Genomic DNA, 6010 nt, shown 5'->3' on the forward strand with positions numbered 1-6010 from the left:
TCCTTTTGTGTTCCACAGAAGAAATGTGGAAAATGGGTTTGAAACAACATGAGGATGAGTATGATGAAAGAATTTTCATTTTGTGGGTGAACTTTCCCTCTGAGACATCTTGCGGCCCCTTTCTAAGCTTACTTAGGCCCCCTACTGAACCATTGAATGTACCTTGTTGGAGAGGCACTGGAATAAAGAGTCTAGTTTTTTGCTGTTGTTGTTGTTTTTGATAAAGAAACCAACATTAAATAAATCTGATGCTGATGAACTAGTCAAAACTCTCTGTTAAGTATTGTTTGTGAAATGAAAGAAAAAAGAATCACCTTACATGCATTTAGTGTTGTGAGCACAGGAGGATTTTGATTTGTTCTTGCAATGTACTGTAAACTAAATTTGACATTCAAGTGTGAGCATCAAACAGCCTTTATGAGTCTTGTGTTTTGCGTGAGTTCACACAGTTCTAGTTAATCAGTAGAATTAGTCATTTTATAAAATAATTTCTTAGAAAATATAAATTAATCAAGACCATGTTGATCATTGTTTTGTTTATTATTTAATGTAAATCATGTAATACGTTCCTTCAGAACCTTGGACAGCTCCAACACTGACATTAAATCAAGAAATTGCAATGACACGATAAGCTATATTTATGTTTTAATAAATCTGCTCAGTGAGGACAACCTCATGTCCTCTCTCGTCTATAAACTACAAATGAAAGGCAGAAAATTGTCTATTGTTCAGCATTTATTTTGTTCATGGAGAGTAAAAATTTGATATTATAGCCTACATGAATTTATCATAACATAGCAGCAGCAATGCTTACAAAGCCGTGCCCTAACGGTTGGAGAGTCAGACTGGTAACCTGAAGGTTGCGGGTTCAATTCTCAATACCGTAGGAGCAAGGCACCTAACCCCCCCAATCGCTCCCCGGGTGCCACAGCAAAAAAAAAAAAAAAAAAAAAGGCAGCCTTTCCTGTCCCATAGGTGTGTGTGTCCATGGTTTACAGTGTGTATGTGTCTTCACTACTCACTGCTCCAAATGTGTGTTCACTAACTTGGATGGGTTAAAAGAGGACAAATTCCGAGTATGGGTTACAATACTTGGCCTTCACGCCATGTCACTTGTCAAATGTAGATTAGTCCTCTTTCCAGAAGTGATATAACTGTACATATTAGATTATTTTAAAAAGTGATTACTTTAGCTTGTTTTTTGCATTAAAGAGGTCTGGAATAAGACATATTAGGCCTCATTTGCCAGAAATCCTTAAAACCTTTTTGTTTGTTGCCATTTGATTTGTCTGGAAATTGTCATTAAACATAGGCTATAAAAGGATTCATTTTAGTCTACAGTAAATGAATGCACATTCTAGCATACAAGGTCATTTGAACAAATATTCAGTATCAGCTTCATGTTCATTTTATGTTATTACTAATACTAATCAAAGAAAAAATTATTGATAAATGTATCAAATGTTAGTGAATGTGCATTTGCCTGTGCATTCAGAATAAAATAATCTCTTGATATCTCCGCTTTTCAGCCATTTTTTCCCCAGTGGTCATTAGAGATTTTCAGCAGAAAACATATTTTAGAGCTGAGCATAACAATTTAGCAAGGCTATTTATGTTCATTACAAAAATGTGACCGTTTCAAAAAAACATTAATTAACATCTCTTACTTTTTCAGACTGGAAATTACATTTTTATGATTTCCTGCCCTGTTGAAAAAAAACAGCATATGCTGGTTAAGGTAGGTTTTGAAGGTGGTATGCTGGTTTGAGCTGGTTTATGCTGGTCCAATGCTGGTCCATGCTGGTCCTATGCTGGTCCTGAGCTGGCCCTATGCTGGTCCATGCTGGTCCTGGACCAGCTTAGGACCAGCATGGACCAGCATAGGACCAGCATAAAACAGCTCAAACCAGCATACCAGCTTCAAAACCTACCTTACCAGCATATGCTGTTTTTTTCAACAGGGTGGTTTTCCTGGTTACAAGAATAAACTGAAAAACTAACATCTTGTCTCAGCTCTGTTTAAAATTTAAACAGATGCTTGACTTTTATCCAAAGCATCTTACAGTGCATTCAAGGCTATATTTTAACAGTTTGTGTTTTTCCCTGGGATTAAAACCTATGATCATGGCATTGCTAGCACCATGCCCTACAAGTTGAGCTATAAGTGTAGCACTGGGCCAAGTTGCATTAATTAAAGTCTACTTTAATTGGTGAGTGAATTTGTAGGAAAGGCAATCAAGCAGAAATGTGTGATGTTGGGTAAGCATTAAAGTTAACAGTAGGGGTCGCACAAACACTATTTTTGACTTCAGGCTAGCAGAGAAGCACGCAGCTAGTATGTCGCCCGACGCCGTTATTAACCAAATGGTTTTATTTACAGTTGGGCTAATGGCGTTGCAATTTGATTTATTTTCAACCAAATTATACAAATAGTATTTATTTATAGCACTAAGAGTTCCACAGGCATTTTTAAATAGCCTATCCTCCCATAAGATGCACGTGTCATAGAGACGGAATTTGTACATTGTTGTTCGAAACCACAGATGACCAGGAAACACTACGATCGTGTATAGAAGACGCGACGTCGTTCAGTGAACCAAATGTCTGCAAACCTTAACACGAAAAACTCTTGGTTCCACTGGGGCTCGAACCCAGGACCTTCTGCGTGTAAAGCAGACGTGATAACCACTACACTATGGAACCACTTGCTCGATACATAGTCGTGTGAGCAAAACAAAACAGACAGGCCTCCAAAGTGGCCGGATTACGCCCATGCATTGCATTTAACAGAGCATAAAGGTCTTTGTTTGATCGCGCTGTTGAGGTTGGTTCTGTTGTTATCAGGTGACACTTTCGTTGTGTATTTGCGTGTCCATCTCAATCCGAGCATTCAGCTGGGTCAGACAGACTAAAATCATCCTGACCCAACTTTGTTGTATTAATTGCATTGAATTGTAAATGTTTCTTCTATTACTTAATAGCCTAATAATAATTTTAAATGATGGCGTAAATGAAAACACTAGACCCTTTTCAGTAATTTTTACTCAATTTTCTCTTGCACTATCCCATGCAAGGCTCAAGTTCCAAGGTATGTGGTGTCTATCTATCTATCTATCTATCTATCTATCTATCTATCTATCTCTCTATCTATCTATCCATCCATCCGTCTGTCTTGTCTCAGTCGATATCAAAATATTCAAATATGATGTATTTATTATATTCAGTATGGGGTTAATATGCAAACAGCTCAATATATTCTCTTCATTACATTGCTTCAGGCAAAATGGGTGCATAAAGCTTGATGCACTTTTTAATTAAAATCACATCACAGTTCCTCATTTTACTGAGCATTCTTCTGAAAGCTATAGACTTGTTATTTTTATTCTTTTGTGTCAAATAAAAGTTGATAAGGGTTGATGAGTGCTGTAAACCTTTTGTCCAGGTTGGAAAAAAAAAATGTTGTAAGGTATTGTTGCATTGGGGGATTGCATAAAAATTGAAAAGCTTGGTAGACCAGAGTGAAGAAACAAGTGCAAAATACAGTCACTCAATCAAGGCAATTTCTTTAATTTACACCCCTAGTGTTTGAATTCTTTAACACCTCTCATTTTCTAAAGGATAAGCAAATGCCCTGCAACCACAGGCCCATGTAATGTGTGAAGTTTTCTCCTTGGTTTCAGTCACCATATGACCCTGCGCTCTGATTTTACGGCACAGTCAAAACGCTAAGATAAAGCAATCTTAAAAGTACAAGGGAAAAAACTGACAATTATTCACCAATTGCTTTTTCCCCTGGAACTTAAGTTTCTATATCGGTAATTATAAATAAATAACTGCATTGTTTTAATTGGTACTGGAGTTTATATCAGTATAAGAACCTCTTCAACATAGAAGGTACAGTATGGTGTGCAGTGTGTTGTGAAATGGAGGCAGCAATATCCTCAGTTTTTTTTTTTTATATAATGTAAATTCAAATCTAAGTTACACTTAATGTTGTCACATTTTCCTGGTTAAATAAACATTACATCAAAAAAAAGAAAAAAAAAAAGAAAGAAAAAGAAACCAAGTATAATTCTATTTTGTATTCATTAACTATACTATGTAATTAATGTTCTTTTATAAATCTCATTAAGTTTGTGTTTTATTCCAAAATAATAACTAAAGGCAGTAACAATTTAAACAATATATTTTATTTTGTGTATTTTATCTTTTTAAAAGTCAGCTTATTTTCATAAGTCATCAAGATCAGTAAACACTGGTCACAGACATGAAGATGTAGCCTACCTATAATTTATATAATTATATTATATAATTTCACCAAGCTGATTGGTCACCAAAAAAACATCATGTTTTTATCATGTTTTAGGATTTTGACATGGCATAAAGCGGTGATATCTAAGTGGCTGAGTTGTTTACTTTTTAATTAGTCTTCCCATTAAAGCTACAATATGTAAATTTTTCGCCTCTAGAGGTCGCCTATTCAAAACAAAGGTGTAGCTTGATGATGCTGAGTTTGAGCACGGAATCTTGGGAAATGTCGTTTTCACCTCATAGCCAGTGGAAAATAATTGGGACGGGACTCGAGCAGAAATCATGTTCATGGATGAGATTATTAAAATTACTGTAGTATGAAGCAGCGCAGGGCCGAGTGATGTTGGAGCTGAACGAGGCAGCTGGAGAGATTGCTAATGAGAGACGAACGCGACACATGCCTCGCGAGCAGCGGAACTTTTATTATGCTGCGGTCGCCGGCGCCGCTTCTTCTGGTCAAGCGTATGAGGTAACACAGTGCTGTTTATCATATTAGATAAATTTGACTGTGTTGAAAATGATATTATAACAATACTCTGTGTGTTCGCTCGGTGTCTGCTGTGAGACACTTCTTGCACACTGCAGTAAGGTAGATCGATTTTAGAATATCATATTAATAAATGCTGGGTGGCTTGTGTTGATAAATGGCATGCAATTAATTTTAAAACATATTGTATGATGGAGAAAATGCTGTATTAGCTACTTGACAAAATAGTGTTTTGCTCTGAGGCATGGTAAAAGCATGGTACACTCGGAAAAATCAAGAGAATTTAAATAATAAGACTAAACGTGTTGAGCTATCTAACAATAATTCATTTTCTGTCTATGTAACCAAACAGTTGTTCCCTTGTCTAATAAAACATGTAATATATTAAAGCGTCTTTAGTGTTTCCATGGTTTCTACAAAATAAAACCGGAAACCGAGGGTAACACGGATATGACGCCATTGACAGGCGACTCCCATTAACGTCCCGTCTCCTTGGTTAAAATCGCAATTTTCTCACGATTTACAAATACTTGGAAGCATTTGGGATATTGTAAATACTCAACTGAACAAAATATATAACACTGGCCCAGTGGTTTTTGGATATTTTACTTCAAAAATCTACTTATTGTAGCTTTAATGCCATTTGCATTAACAAGACAAGAGGCGGTATTTATCGCACGAACCAATCATATCCATTGATAACCAATCACATTCAATAGTAACTCGATGGAGGCATTGCCTCCTCTCATGTGACTTCCCCCATTCATTCTCAATTACCCCCATCAAACCCACCGCACGCTTTATGGTGTGTTAAAACTCAATGGGCTCAGGGGAGGCAAGAGAGACATGACTCCTGCTGTAACTTTATCTGCTGTTGTCGCTGTTGAACAGTGAAAAACGAGTGATTAATGCACTTTTTAAAGTCGCATTTTGTAATATTTGCATTGTTTTATTTTTATAATATGGATTATTTTCTCATCCAATTTTTTGAGGCGGCACTGTCTCCCTTGCCTCCTCGGAGGAAACGCTCCTGGTACAGCAACAAATCTCTTTGGAAGCCCCCTCTTGTTGCAGTTGCAAGATGTAATGTCCAAATAATATGAAATTACACTGCAAATGTGAGAAATAAAGCTGCAAAGTAAATGCATAATGTAAATAATACATTGCAAAAGGAACAACAACATACCATGAAAACAACAAAGCTAAAATAAA

At 36.4% G+C, this 6010-nt stretch overlaps 1 non-coding gene across 1 annotated transcript; it reads right to left on the reverse strand.

Moving 5' to 3' along the window:
- Positions 1-2630: 2630 nt before the first annotated feature.
- On the reverse strand, positions 2631-2703 carry trnav-uac (transfer RNA valine (anticodon UAC)). The gene has a single exon. It is a non-coding gene; the product is annotated as a tRNA-Val (tRNA).
- Positions 2704-6010: the final 3307 nt, after the last annotated feature.

This window comes from Ctenopharyngodon idella, chromosome 14, assembly GCF_019924925.1.
Source record: "Ctenopharyngodon idella isolate HZGC_01 chromosome 14, HZGC01, whole genome shotgun sequence".
Classification (NCBI taxonomy): Eukaryota; Metazoa; Chordata; class Actinopteri; order Cypriniformes; family Xenocyprididae; genus Ctenopharyngodon; species Ctenopharyngodon idella.